The 15,000-nt window shown below is 44.6% G+C and overlaps 2 non-coding genes and 1 pseudogene across 2 annotated transcripts; all 3 read right to left on the bottom strand.

Moving 5' to 3' along the window:
* The window catches only part of LOC130452066 (large subunit ribosomal RNA), a 4,609-nt pseudogene extending 4,603 nt beyond the window's left edge, over positions 1–6 (bottom strand).
* A 636-nt stretch (positions 7–642) lies between these two features.
* LOC130452067 (5.8S ribosomal RNA) lies at positions 643–798 on the bottom strand. Its single transcript, XR_008910845.1, has one exon. It is a non-coding gene; the product is annotated as a 5.8S ribosomal RNA (ribosomal RNA).
* A 1,155-nt stretch (positions 799–1,953) lies between these two features.
* On the bottom strand, positions 1,954–3,875 carry LOC130452047 (small subunit ribosomal RNA). Its single transcript, XR_008910827.1, has one exon. It is a non-coding gene; the product is annotated as a small subunit ribosomal RNA (ribosomal RNA).
* Positions 3,876–15,000: the final 11,125 nt, after the last annotated feature.

The following is a 15,000-nucleotide window of genomic DNA, read 5'->3' as shown; positions in this document are numbered from 1 at the left end:
AGGTCGATATATTATAATATATCTATAATATTTAAATACAATTCGCTAAAATATCACAAAAAAAAAACGTGTGTTTAATCACATTATATGAAATATAACATTATTTGTTTTTATTTATAGAGGCGGCAGAGCAAGTTATACATATATATATATATATATATATATATATATATATATATATATATAATTCATATATTTTGTCGATACAGTATAAATGATATAAAAAAAAACACTGGTCAGACGTCCAGTCTTCGAAACTTTATTATTTCTCTCGGACACGACGACCGCGTTATCATTTTAAATATATATAATATATACACTTATTTATCGACTATATATACGTAAATATAACTCTACCAAACAAATTTTATGTATTTCATATAAAAATACACACGATCAATTTATGGTAGTAATAGCGTCGTTGTGTTCAAAAATTGCGCAAATTTTTTCTATAAAAAATTTACGCTGCTTTTCGCATTTTAGGATGCCGCACAAAAAAAAAATACGCACAAGTTTATAGTATGTGCGTGTGTTTTCTTTTAGTGTGCGTTATTGTGTCTCACACATCCAACACGCTTAGTCATTTATTTTTCTATAATAAATTGAAAAATTTTAAATTCTAAGCAGTCTTTTAAATTGATACGACCCTCAGTCAGGAGTGGTCCGGGAACGAGTATCCGAGGACCGCAATGTGCGTTCGAAATGTCGATGTTCATGTGTCCTGCAGTTCACAAGTTGACGCGCAATTAGCTGCGTTCTTCATCGACCCACGAGCCAAGTGATTCACCGTTCAGGGTAATCATTTTATTATGTCGTTTTCTCATATTCTATTCGTCGTATTTTTAATATTTGATTATTAAATTAATAATAATATTATAATATTTTATACGCGTATAGAATTATCTAACGACATTTATATAATATATAATATATATATATATATATTATTTATTAAATGGTAATTATATATAAATTTTAGAGAAATTATAATATCGTACTTAAAAATATCCGATAAATTTTAACCGCTGCACATGTTTTATTACAAACGAGGCGCGCATAGACAGATATCTCGCACGATATATTCCTCTTAATTATTACAAGTTTTTTAATCTTGAAAGTTTTATACAAATTTCGACACGGTCGGGCGTAAATCTTCGAACACCTTCGAAATAATACGTGAAATATTATTTCTAAAACGAATTTTTATACATATCGAAAGAATCGACACGTGCTTAAAAGTTTCGTTTAGGTACCCGGATGAAGAAAATGTCTTATCATCTCACATAATCATCATCACATATAATATTGTCGAAATTTTTTTGTATTACCTTCGATCGATAAAAAACTTATGTAATAATAAAAAAACGAAATAAAATTTCTCCATAAAAATACAGAAGACAGACACACACGACGACAACAACAACAACAACAACAACAGACGACGTTTCAATAATCTATATATTTTTCGTTTATTATAATAACGATTCTTTATATTAGAACGTTTTTAGTTAACAAGAAATTTTGTTAATGATCGTTCTGTCAATCGTTAATATATATATATATAATAATAAAAATATATTGTTACTACTATTGTGTCGTCATCGTCGTTCGTCGTCGTCGTCGTCGTCGACTCCTTCTACTAATCTATGATAAAAATTTTTCGTTATTTTTACTGTAAATTTATATATGTAGATATATATTTTATAGACGTATGAAATATATTTATCTTTTTTTTTTTTAAATATTATTCGAAACTTGTTCGAATTTTATAAAAAAAAAAAAAAAAAATTTCAATATATATACATCATATATTTATATCATATATAAATTTTCTTTTGAAGAGTTCGATTATTTTGTAGAAAAGAAAAATTTCTTTCACAATTATATATAATATAATAATACAGACTTGATTTCGTTTTTTTATTTTTTGTTTAAAAACGAACAAATACTCTGTAATGATCCTTCCGCAGGTTCACCTACGGAAACCTTGTTACGACTTTTACTTCCTCTAAATGATCAAGTTTGGTCATCTTTCCGAAGCATCGGCGACGCCGAAACGCCACCGCGCTCAGTCCGAAGACCTCACTAAATCATTCAATCGGTAGTAGCGACGGGCGGTGTGTACAAAGGGCAGGGACGTAATCAACGCGAGCTTATGACTCGCGCTTACTGGGAATTCCTCGTTCATGGGGAACAATTGCAAGCCCCAATCCCTAGCACGAAGGAGGTTCAGCGGGTTACCCGGGCCGCTCGGCCAGGGAGGACACGCTGATTCCTTCAGTGTAGCGCGCGTGCGGCCCAGAACATCTAAGGGCATCACAGACCTGTTATTGCTCAATCTCGTGCGGCTAGAAGCCGCCTGTCCCTCTAAGAAGAATTATTTGTACGCCGACAGTAAAAACCGCGAACGGCAAGAGCCGAAACTCAATACCGACGGGCCTTTGGGATGTCGAAATACGCCTAGTTAGCAGGCTAGAGTCTCGTTCGTTATCGGAATTAACCAGACAAATCGCTCCACCAACTAAGAACGGCCATGCACCACCACCCACCGAATCAAGAAAGAGCTCTCAATCTGTCAATCCTTCCGGTGTCCGGGCCTGGTGAGGTTTCCCGTGTTGAGTCAAATTAAGCCGCAGGCTCCACTCCTGGTGGTGCCCTTCCGTCAATTCCTTTAAGTTTCAGCTTTGCAACCATACTTCCCCCGGAACCCAAAAGCTTTGGTTTCCCGGAAGCTGCCCGCCGAGTCATCGGAGGAACGTCGGCGGATCGCTAGCTGGCATCGTTTATGGTTAGAACTAGGGCGGTATCTGATCGCCTTCGAACCTCTAACTTTCGTTCTTGATCAATGAAAGCGTTTTTGGCAAATGCTTTCGCTTCTGTCCGTCTTGCGACGATCCAAGAATTTCACCTCTAACGTCGCAATACGAATGCCCCCATCCGTTCCTATTAATCATTACCTCGGGGTTCCGAAAACCAACAAAATAGAACCGAGGTCCTATTCCATTATTCCATGCACACAGTATTCAGGCAAAATTTTGGCCTGCTTTAAGCACTCTAATTTGTTCAAAGTAAACGTGCCGGCCCACCTCGACACTCAGTCAAGAGCACCGCGGCGGGATTGAGTTGGGCCGCCCTTGCGAGCTAAGCCCACCGGCAGGACGTCCCACGACACGCCAGTTGACACCGCGTACGATGAACCAGCGGCGTGGGACACAGATTCGACTACGAGCTTTTTAACCGCAACAACTTTAATATACGCTATTGGAGCTGGAATTACCGCGGCTGCTGGCACCAGACTTGCCCTCCAATTGATCCTCGTTAAAGGGTTTAGAGTGTACTCATTCCGATTACGGGGCCTCGGATGAGTCCCGTATCGTTATTTTTCGTCACTACCTCCCCGTGCCGGGAGTGGGTAATTTGCGCGCCTGCTGCCTTCCTTGGATGTGGTAGCCGTTTCTCAGGCTCCCTCTCCGGAATCGAACCCTGATTCCCCGTTACCCGTTACAACCATGGTAGGCGCAGAACCTACCATCGACAGTTGATAAGGCAGACATTTGAAAGATGCGTCGCCGGTGCGAGACCGTGCGATCAGCGAAAAGTTATTCAGAGTCACCAAATTGTACGATGACGAGCAAGCCCGCCACCGATTGGTTTTGATCTAATAAAAGCGCTCCTTCCGTCTCCGGTCGGAACTCTGTTTGCATGTATTAGCTCTAGAATTACCACAGTTATCCAAGTAAATGTGGGTACGATCTAAGGAACCATAACTGATTTAATGAGCCTTTCGCGGTTTCACCTTAATTTGGCTTGTACTGAGACATGCATGGCTTAATCTTTGAGACAAGCATATGACTACTGGCAGGATCAACCAGGGAACTACTATTTGTGTATTTTATATATAATAAAACTATTATCGAAAAAGTTTTAATAACAATATCCACCACATAATGTGAGGATGAGAATTATGATGACGTTTTTTCATATTACATATATTTTATATTTATACACATAATATTTTATATTCATCTATATTCTCGTATATAATAAACACATTGTTATTTACTTTTTCGTTTGCGTGGTGTTTGCTGCGCTTATTATTGAAAATATATAATTTTCGGCGCCACGCTTTATATATTATAATATATTTTTCTTATATTTCATAAAATTTTCACCGAATCGACTATAAATTTATCTAAAATTTAATCGAAATGATATTTTAAATAAGATATAATTACGTCGACCGGAATAGAATTTCGACATTATCTCTACCCTTCGCTAGATTGTAAGCGACATGGTTTACAATTAGATAATAATGAACGAAATTTTTATTCTCGCTCGGAATAATGAGAGTTATCGCAATTTTGTGTAATAATATAAATGTTATATTATTATATATATTTTTATAGACGATCGCATATGAATCGCTCGCGGTAAAACGCTAGCTAAATTCGCGATCTCGCAATATATAATTTAATTTGTGGATATATTGATATAATATCTAAAAAGGGAACCGCTAGCAATATACGATAATATATTGGAGGAGAACGGGGACCCTTTCAGAAAACTATATAATCCACTATAATGTGGAATGACCGATACAACGTCTTTACGTAAATTATAACGAGTTCATTAAAATTTAACGAGACGTCAACTTCGATACACCACACATATATGTGCGCTGTACAACGGTACGCTTTCTACATTAACATTAATAAAGATGTATAGTGAAAATATATAAAAGATGTATTATGAATATTAAAAAGAAGTATTATGAAACTTCATACCGTCCGAGACGTAAAAGTGTTATGGAAAATATTAACAATAACGGAAAAAAAGTATTATGAAATTAGATTGCCGCTCGATGTACGAACGTACGAGATGTATTATATAAAAGTTGTATGAAAATAGTGATAATAATGAAAAACAAGTATTATGAAATGAGATTTTCCCTAAATATATGAACTTGTCGAAAAAGATGAATTGTGAAAGTTGAATGGAGATGTTTTGTATGTAGGAACCGTTCGAGGTATATTATATAAAAGTGTTATGGAAAATATTGACAATAACGGAAAAAATGTATTATGAAATAAGATCGCCGCTCGATGAACGAACGTACGAGATGTATTATATAAAAGTTGTATGAAAATAGTAATAATTATGAAAAACAAGTATTATGAAATGAGATTTTCCCTAAATATATGAACTTGTCGAAAAAGATGAATTGTGAAAGTTGAATGGAGATGTTTTGTATGTAGGAACCGTTCGAGGTATATTATATAAAAGTGTTATGGAAAATATTAACAATAACGGAAAAAATGTATTATGAAATTAGATCGCCGCTCGATGAACGAACGTACGAGATGTATTATATAAAAGTTGTATGAAAATAGTAATAATTATGAAAAACAAGTATTATGAAATGAGATTTTCCCTAAATATATGAACTTGTCGAAAAAGATGAATTGTAAAAGTTGAATGGAGATGTTTTGTATGTAGGAACCGTTCGAGGTATATTATATAAAAGTGTTATGGAAAATATTGACAATAACGGAAAAAATGTATTATGAAATTAGATCGCCGCTCGATGAACGAACGTACGAGATGTATTATATAAAAGTTGTATGAAAATAGTAATAATTATGAAAAACAAGTATTATGAAATGAGATTTTCCCTAAATATATGAACTTGTCGAAAAAGATGAATTGTGAAAGTTGAATGGAGATGTTTTGTATGTAGGAGCCGTTCGAGGTATATTATATAAAAGTGCTATGAAAATATTAACAATAACGGAAAAAAGTATTATGAAATTAGATCGCCGCTCGATGTATGAACGTCCGAGATGTATTATATAAAAGTTGTATTAAATTAGTGATAATAATGAAAAACAAGTAGTATGAAATTATATTCCGCTCGACTTAGGAACTTGTCGAAAAAGATGAATTGTGAAAGTTGAATGGAGTTGTTTTTTATGTAGGAGCCGTTCGAGGTATATAATATAAAAGTGCTATGAAAATATTAACAATAACGGAAAAAAGTATTATGAAATTAGATCGCCGCTCGATGTATGAACGTCCGAGATGTATTATATAAAAGTTGTATTAAATTAGTGATAATAATGAAAAACAAGTAGTATGAAATTATATTCCGCTCGATATAAGAACTTGTCGAAAAAGATGAATTGCGAAAATTGAATGGAGATGTTTTGTATGTAGGAGCCGTTCGAGGTATATTATATAAAAGTGTTATGAAAAGTATTAACAATAACGGAAAACAGTATTATGAAATTAGATGACCGCTCGATGTATGAACGTCCGAGGTGCATTATATAAAAGTTGTATAAAATTAGTGATAATAATAAAAAACAATTATTGTGAAATTTTATTCCGCTCGACTTAGGAACTTGTCGAAAAAGATGAATTGCGAAAATTGAAAGTTTGGCGCCTGGCCGGCAGAGGGCGCTAGTGTCTATAAAACCGTGTTAAGTTTGTCTTCTGGCCGGCAGGTGGCGCTAGTGTCTATAAAACCGTGTCAAGTTTGGCGCCTGGCCGGCAGAGGGCGCTAGTGTCTATAAAACCGTGTTTAGTTTGTCTTCTGGCCGGCAGAGGGCGCTAGTGTCTATAAAACCGTGTTAAGTGTGGCTTCTGGCCGGCAGGTGGCGCTAGTGTCTGTGAATTCGTGCAAGTTTGGCGCCTGGCCGGCAGAGGGCGCTAGTGTCTATAAAACCGTGTTAAGTGTGGCTTCTGGCCGGCAGGTGGCGCTAGTGTCTGTAAATTCGTGTCAAGTTTGGCGCCTGGCCGGCAGAGGGCGCTAGTGTCTATAAAACCGTGTTTAGTTTGTCTTCTGGCCGGCAGAGGGCGCTAGTGTCTATAAAACCGTGTTAAGTGTGGCTTCTGGCCGGCAGGTGGCGCTAGTGTCTGTGAATTCGTGCAAGTTTGGCGCCTGGCCGGCAGAGGGCGCTAGTGTCTATAAAACCGTGTTTAGTTTGTCTTCTGGCCGGCAGAGGGCGCTAGTGTCTGTAAATTCGTGTCAAGTTTGGCGTCTGGCTGGCAGAGGGCGCTAGTGTCTATAAAACCGTGTTTAGTTTGTCTTCTGGCCGGCAGGTGGCGCTAGTGTGTATAAAACCGTGTTAAGCGTGGCTTCAGGCCGGCAGAGGGCGCTAGTGTCTATAAAACCGTGTTTAGTTTGTCTTCTTGCCGGCAGGTGGCGCTAGTGTCTATAAAACCGTGTTTAGTTTTTCTTCTGGCCGGTAGGATATAAGAACTTGTCGAGGTGTAACATATAAAAGTTGTATGAAATAGTAATAACATCGAAAAAAAAAAACCGTGTCAAGTTTGGCGCCTGGCCGGCAGAGGGCGCTAGTGTCTATAAAACCGTGTTAAGTGTGGCTTCTGGCCGGCAGGTGGCGCTAGTGTCTGTAAATTCGTGTCAAGTTTGGCGTCTGGCCGGTAGAGGGCACTAGTGTCTATAAAACCGTGTTAAGTGTGGCTTCTGGCCGGCAGAGGGCGCTAGTGTCTGTAAATTCGTGTCAAGTTTGGCGCCTGGCCGGCAGAGGGCGCTAGTGTCTATAAAACCGTGTTAAGTGTGGCTTCTGGCCGGCAGGTGGCGCTAGTGTCTGTAAATTCGTGTCAAGTTTGGCGCCTGGCCGGCAGAGGGCGCTAGTGTCTATAAAACCGTGTTTAGTTTGTCTTCTGGCCGGCAGAGGGCGCTAGTGTCTATAAAACCGTGTTAAGTGTGGCTTCTGGCCGGCAGGTGGCGCTAGTGTCTGTGAATTCGTGCAAGTTTGGCGCCTGGCCGGCAGAGGGCGCTAGTGTCTATAAAACCGTGTTAAGTGTGGCTTCTGGCCGGCAGGTGGCGCTAGTGTCTGTAAATTCGTGTCAAGTTTGGCGTCTGGCCGGCAGAGGGCGCTAGTGTCTATAAAACCGTGTTTAGTTTGTCTTCTGGCCGGCAGAGGGCGCTAGTGTCTGTAAATTCGTGTCAAGTTTGGCGTCTGGCTGGCAGAGGGCGCTAGTGTCTATAAAACCGTGTTTAGTTTGTCTTCTGGCCGGCAGGTGGCGCTAGTGTGTATAAAACCGTGTTAAGCGTGGCTTCAGGCCGGCAGAGGGCGCTAGTGTCTATAAAACCGTGTTTAGTTTGTCTTCTTGCCGGCAGGTGGCGCTAGTGTCTATAAAACCGTGTTTAGTTTTTCTTCTGGCCGGTAGGATATAAGAACTTGTCGAGGTGTAACATATAAAAGTTGTATGAAATAGTAATAACATCGAAAAAAAAAAACCGTGTCAAGTTTGGCGCCTGGCCGGCAGAGGGCGCTAGTGTCTATAAAACCGTGTTAAGTGTGGCTTCTGGCCGGCAGGTGGCGCTAGTGTCTGTAAATTCGTGTCAAGTTTGGCGTCTGGCCGGTAGAGGGCACTAGTGTCTATAAAACCGTGTTAAGTGTGGCTTCTGGCCGGCAGAGGGCGCTAGTGTCTGTAAATTCGTGTTAAGTTTGGCGTCTGGCCGGCAGAGGGCGCTAGTGTCTATAAAACCGTGTTAAGTGTGGCTTCTGGCCGGCAGGTGGCGCTAGTGTCTGTAAATTCGTGTCAAGTTTGGCGCCTGGCCGGCAGAGGGCGCTAGTGTCTATAAAACCGTGTTTAGTTTGTCTTCTGGCCGGCAGAGGGCGCTAGTGTCTATAAAACCGTGTTAAGTGTGGCTTCTGGCCGGCAGGTGGCGCTAGTGTCTGTGAATTCGTGCAAGTTTGGCGCCTGGCCGGCAGAGGGCGCTAGTGTCTATAAAACCGTGTTAAGTGTGGCTTCTGGCCGGCAGGTGGCGCTAGTGTCTGTAAATTCGTGTCAAGTTTGGCGTCTGGCCGGCAGAGGGCGCTAGTGTCTATAAAACCGTGTTTAGTTTGTCTTCTGGCCGGCAGAGGGCGCTAGTGTCTGTAAATTCGTGTCAAGTTTGGCGTCTGGCTGGCAGAGGGCGCTAGTGTCTATAAAACCGTGTTTAGTTTGTCTTCTGGCCGGCAGGTGGCGCTAGTGTGTATAAAACCGTGTTAAGCGTGGCTTCAGGCCGGCAGAGGGCGCTAGTGTCTATAAAACCGTGTTTAGTTTGTCTTCTTGCCGGCAGGTGGCGCTAGTGTCTATAAAACCGTGTTTAGTTTTTCTTCTGGCCGGTAGGATATAAGAACTTGTCGAGGTGTAACATATAAAAGTTGTATGAAATAGTAATAACATCGAAAAAAAAAAACCGTGTCAAGTTTGGCGCCTGGCCGGCAGAGGGCGCTAGTGTCTATAAAACCGTGTTAAGTGTGGCTTCTGGCCGGCAGGTGGCGCTAGTGTCTATAAAACCGTGTTTAGTTTGTCTTCTGGCCGGCAGAGGGCGCTAGTGTCTATAAAACCGTGTTAAGTGTGGCTTCTGGCCGGCAGGTGGCGCTAGTGTCTGTGAATTCGTGCAAGTTTGGCGCCTGGCCGGCAGAGGGCGCTAGTGTCTATAAAACCGTGTTAAGTGTGGCTTCTGGCCGGCAGGTGGCGCTAGTGTCTGTAAATTCGTGTCAAGTTTGGCGTCTGGCCGGCAGAGGGCGCTAGTATCTATAAAACCGTGTTTAGTTTGTCTTCTGGCCGGCAGAGGGCGCTAGTGTCTGTAAAATCGTGTCAAGTTTGGCGTCTGGCTGGCAGAGGGCGCTAGTGTCTATAAAACCGTGTTTAGTTTGTCTTCTGGCCGGCAGGTGGCGCTAGTGTGTATAAAACCGTGTTAAGCGTGGCTTCAGGCCGGCAGAGGGCGCTAGTGTCTATAAAACCGTGTTTAGTTTGTCTTCTTGCCGGCAGGTGGCGCTAGTGTCTATAAAACCGTGTTTAGTTTTTCTTCTGGCCGGTAGGATATAAGAACTTGTCGAGGTGTAACATATAAAAGTTGTATGAAATAGTAATAACATCGAAAAAAAAAAACCGTGTCAAGTTTGGCGCCTGGCCGGCAGAGGGCGCTAGTGTCTATAAAACCGTGTTAAGTGTGGCTTCTGGCCGGCAGGTGGCGCTAGTGTCTGTAAATTCGTGTCAAGTTTGGCGTCTGGCCGGTAGAGGGCACTAGTGTCTATAAAACCGTGTTAAGTGTGGCTTCTGGCCGGCAGAGGGCGCTAGTGTCTGTAAATTCGTGTCAAGTTTGGCGCCTGGCCGGCAGAGGGCGCTAGTGTCTATAAAACCGTGTTTAGTTTGTCTTCTGGCCGGCAGGTGGCGCTAGTGTCTGTAAATTCGTGTTAAGTGTGGCTTCTGGCCGGCAGGTGGCGCTAGTGTCTGTGAATTCGTGCAAGTTTCGCGCCTGGCCGGCAGAGGGCGCTAGTGTCTATAAAACCGTGTTAAGTGTGGCTTCTGGCCGGCAGGTGGCGCTAGTGTCTGTAAATTCGTGTCAAGTTTGGCGTCTGGCCGGTAGAGGGCACTAGTGTCTATAAAACCGTGTTAAGTGTGGCTTCTGGCCGGCAGGTGGCGCTAGTGTCTGTGAATTCGTGCAAGTTTGGCGCCTGGCCGGCAGAGGGCGCTAGTGTCTATAAAACCGTGTTAAGTGTGGCTTCTGGCCGGCAGGTGGCGCTAGTGTCTGTAAATTCGTGTCAAGTTTGGCGTCTGGCCGGCAGAGGGCGCTAGTGTCTATAAAACCGTGTTTAGTTTGTCTTCTGGCCGGCAGAGGGCGCTAGTGTCTGTAAATTCGTGTCAAGTTTGGCGTCTGGCTGGCAGAGGGCGCTAGTGTCTATAAAACCGTGTTTAGTTTGTCTTCTGGCCGGCAGGTGGCGCTAGTGTGTATAAAACCGTGTTAAGCGTGGCTTCAGGCCGGCAGAGGGCGCTAGTGTCTATAAAACCGTGTTTAGTTTGTCTTCTTGCCGGCAGGTGGCGCTAGTGTCTATAAAACCGTGTTTAGTTTTTCTTCTGGCCGGTAGGATATAAGAACTTGTCGAGGTGTAACATATAAAAGTTGTATGAAATAGTAATAACATCGAAAAAAAAAAACCGTGTCAAGTTTGGCGCCTGGCCGGCAGAGGGCGCTAGTGTCTATAAAACCGTGTTAAGTGTGGCTTCTGGCCGGCAGGTGGCGCTAGTGTCTATAAAACCGTGTTTAGTTTGTCTTCTGGCCGGCAGAGGGCGCTAGTGTCTATAAAACCGTGTTAAGTGTGGCTTCTGGCCGGCAGGTGGCGCTAGTGTCTGTGAATTCGTGCAAGTTTGGCGCCTGGCCGGCAGAGGGCGCTAGTGTCTATAAAACCGTGTTAAGTGTGGCTTCTGGCCGGCAGGTGGCGCTAGTGTCTGTAAATTCGTGTCAAGTTTGGCGCCTGGCCGGCAGAGGGCGCTAGTGTCTATAAAACCGTGTTTAGTTTGTCTTCTGGCCGGCAGAGGGCGCTAGTGTCTATAAAACCGTGTTAAGTGTGGCTTCTGGCCGGCAGGTGGCGCTAGTGTCTGTGAATTCGTGCAAGTTTGGCGCCTGGCCGGCAGAGGGCGCTAGTGTCTATAAAACCGTGTTTAGTTTGTCTTCTGGCCGGCAGAGGGCGCTAGTGTCTGTAAATTCGTGTCAAGTTTGGCGTCTGGCTGGCAGAGGGCGCTAGTGTCTATAAAACCGTGTTTAGTTTGTCTTCTGGCCGGCAGGTGGCGCTAGTGTGTATAAAACCGTGTTAAGCGTGGCTTCAGGCCGGCAGAGGGCGCTAGTGTCTATAAAACCGTGTTTAGTTTGTCTTCTTGCCGGCAGGTGGCGCTAGTGTCTATAAAACCGTGTTTAGTTTTTCTTCTGGCCGGTAGGATATAAGAACTTGTCGAGGTGTAACATATAAAAGTTGTATGAAATAGTAATAACATCGAAAAAAAAAAACCGTGTCAAGTTTGGCGCCTGGCCGGCAGAGGGCGCTAGTGTCTATAAAACCGTGTTAAGTGTGGCTTCTGGCCGGCAGGTGGCGCTAGTGTCTGTAAATTCGTGTCAAGTTTGGCGTCTGGCCGGTAGAGGGCACTAGTGTCTATAAAACCGTGTTAAGTGTGGCTTCTGGCCGGCAGAGGGCGCTAGTGTCTGTAAATTCGTGTCAAGTTTGGCGCCTGGCCGGCAGAGGGCGCTAGTGTCTATAAAACCGTGTTAAGTGTGGCTTCTGGCCGGCAGGTGGCGCTAGTGTCTGTAAATTCGTGTCAAGTTTGGCGTCTGGCCGGTAGAGGGCACTAGTGTCTATAAAACCGTGTTAAGTGTGGCTTCTGGCCGGCAGAGGGCGCTAGTGTCTGTAAATTCGTGTCAAGTTTGGCGCCTGGCCGGCAGAGGGCGCTAGTGTCTATAAAACCGTGTTTAGTTTGTCTTCTGGCCGGCAGGTGGCGCTAGTGTCTGTAAATTCGTGTTAAGTGTGGCTTCTGGCCGGCAGGTGGCGCTAGTGTCTGTGAATTCGTGCAAGTTTCGCGCCTGGCCGGCAGAGGGCGCTAGTGTCTATAAAACCGTGTTAAGTGTGGCTTCTGGCCGGCAGGTGGCGCTAGTGTCTGTAAATTCGTGTCAAGTTTGGCGTCTGGCCGGTAGAGGGCACTAGTGTCTATAAAACCGTGTTAAGTGTGGCTTCTGGCCGGCAGGTGGCGCTAGTGTCTGTGAATTCGTGCAAGTTTGGCGCCTGGCCGGCAGAGGGCGCTAGTGTCTATAAAACCGTGTTAAGTGTGGCTTCTGGCCGGCAGGTGGCGCTAGTGTCTGTAAATTCGTGTCAAGTTTGGCGTCTGGCCGGCAGAGGGCGCTAGTGTCTATAAAACCGTGTTTAGTTTGTCTTCTGGCCGGCAGAGGGCGCTAGTGTCTGTAAATTCGTGTCAAGTTTGGCGTCTGGCTGGCAGAGGGCGCTAGTGTCTATAAAACCGTGTTTAGTTTGTCTTCTGGCCGGCAGGTGGCGCTAGTGTGTATAAAACCGTGTTAAGCGTGGCTTCAGGCCGGCAGAGGGCGCTAGTGTCTATAAAACCGTGTTTAGTTTGTCTTCTTGCCGGCAGGTGGCGCTAGTGTCTATAAAACCGTGTTTAGTTTTTCTTCTGGCCGGTAGGATATAAGAACTTGTCGAGGTGTAACATATAAAAGTTGTATGAAATAGTAATAACATCGAAAAAAAAAAACCGTGTCAAGTTTGGCGCCTGGCCGGCAGAGGGCGCTAGTGTCTATAAAACCGTGTTAAGTGTGGCTTCTGGCCGGCAGGTGGCGCTAGTGTCTATAAAACCGTGTTTAGTTTGTCTTCTGGCCGGCAGAGGGCGCTAGTGTCTATAAAACCGTGTTAAGTGTGGCTTCTGGCCGGCAGGTGGCGCTAGTGTCTGTGAATTCGTGCAAGTTTGGCGCCTGGCCGGCAGAGGGCGCTAGTGTCTATAAAACCGTGTTAAGTGTGGCTTCTGGCCGGCAGGTGGCGCTAGTGTCTGTAAATTCGTGTCAAGTTTGGCGCCTGGCCGGCAGAGGGCGCTAGTGTCTATAAAACCGTGTTTAGTTTGTCTTCTGGCCGGCAGAGGGCGCTAGTGTCTATAAAACCGTGTTAAGTGTGGCTTCTGGCCGGCAGGTGGCGCTAGTGTCTGTGAATTCGTGCAAGTTTGGCGCCTGGCCGGCAGAGGGCGCTAGTGTCTATAAAACCGTGTTTAGTTTGTCTTCTGGCCGGCAGAGGGCGCTAGTGTCTGTAAATTCGTGTCAAGTTTGGCGTCTGGCTGGCAGAGGGCGCTAGTGTCTATAAAACCGTGTTTAGTTTGTCTTCTGGCCGGCAGGTGGCGCTAGTGTGTATAAAACCGTGTTAAGCGTGGCTTCAGGCCGGCAGAGGGCGCTAGTGTCTATAAAACCGTGTTTAGTTTGTCTTCTTGCCGGCAGGTGGCGCTAGTGTCTATAAAACCGTGTTTAGTTTTTCTTCTGGCCGGTAGGATATAAGAACTTGTCGAGGTGTAACATATAAAAGTTGTATGAAATAGTAATAACATCGAAAAAAAAAAACCGTGTCAAGTTTGGCGCCTGGCCGGCAGAGGGCGCTAGTGTCTATAAAACCGTGTTAAGTGTGGCTTCTGGCCGGCAGGTGGCGCTAGTGTCTGTAAATTCGTGTCAAGTTTGGCGTCTGGCCGGTAGAGGGCGCTAGTGTCTATAAAACCGTGTTAAGTGTGGCTTCTGGCCGGCAGAGGGCGCTAGTGTCTGTAAATTCGTGTCAAGTTTGGCGCCTGGCCGGCAGAGGGCGCTAGTGTCTATAAAACCGTGTTAAGTGTGGCTTCTGGCCGGCAGGTGGCGCTAGTGTCTGTAAATTCGTGTCAAGTTTGGCGTCTGGCCGGTAGAGGGCACTAGTGTCTATAAAACCGTGTTAAGTGTGGCTTCTGGCCGGCAGAGGGCGCTAGTGTCTGTAAATTCGTGTCAAGTTTGGCGCCTGGCCGGCAGAGGGCGCTAGTGTCTATAAAACCGTGTTTAGTTTGTCTTCTGGCCGGCAGGTGGCGCTAGTGTCTGTAAATTCGTGTTAAGTGTGGCTTCTGGCCGGCAGGTGGCGCTAGTGTCTGTGAATTCGTGCAAGTTTCGCGCCTGGCCGGCAGAGGGCGCTAGTGTCTATAAAACCGTGTTAAGTGTGGCTTCTGGCCGGCAGGTGGCGCTAGTGTCTGTAAATTCGTGTCAAGTTTGGCGTCTGGCCGGTAGAGGGCACTAGTGTCTATAAAACCGTGTTAAGTGTGGCTTCTGGCCGGCAGGTGGCGCTAGTGTCTGTGAATTCGTGCAAGTTTGGCGCCTGGCCGGCAGAGGGCGCTAGTGTCTATAAAACCGTGTTAAGTGTGGCTTCTGGCCGGCAGGTGGCGCTAGTGTCTGTAAATTCGTGTCAAGTTTGGCGTCTGGCCGGCAGAGGGCGCTAGTGTCTATAAAACCGTGTTTAGTTTGTCTTCTGGCCGGCAGAGGGCGCTAGTGTCTGTAAATTCGTGTCAAGTTTGGCGTCTGGCTGGCAGAGGGCGCTAGTGTCTATAAAACCGTGTTTAGTTTGTCTTCTGGCCGGCAGGTGGCGCTAGTGTGTATAAAACCGTGTTAAGCGTGGCTTCAGGCCGGCAGAGGGCGCTAGTGTCTATAAA

The sequence above is a fragment of the Diorhabda sublineata genome, unplaced genomic scaffold (assembly GCF_026230105.1).
Source record: "Diorhabda sublineata isolate icDioSubl1.1 unplaced genomic scaffold, icDioSubl1.1 Dsub_13, whole genome shotgun sequence".
Lineage (NCBI taxonomy): Eukaryota > Metazoa > Arthropoda > Insecta > Coleoptera > Chrysomelidae > Diorhabda > Diorhabda sublineata.
Note: the sequence above shows the minus strand (reverse complement) of the source record. Positions and strands in the feature narration are given on the sequence as shown.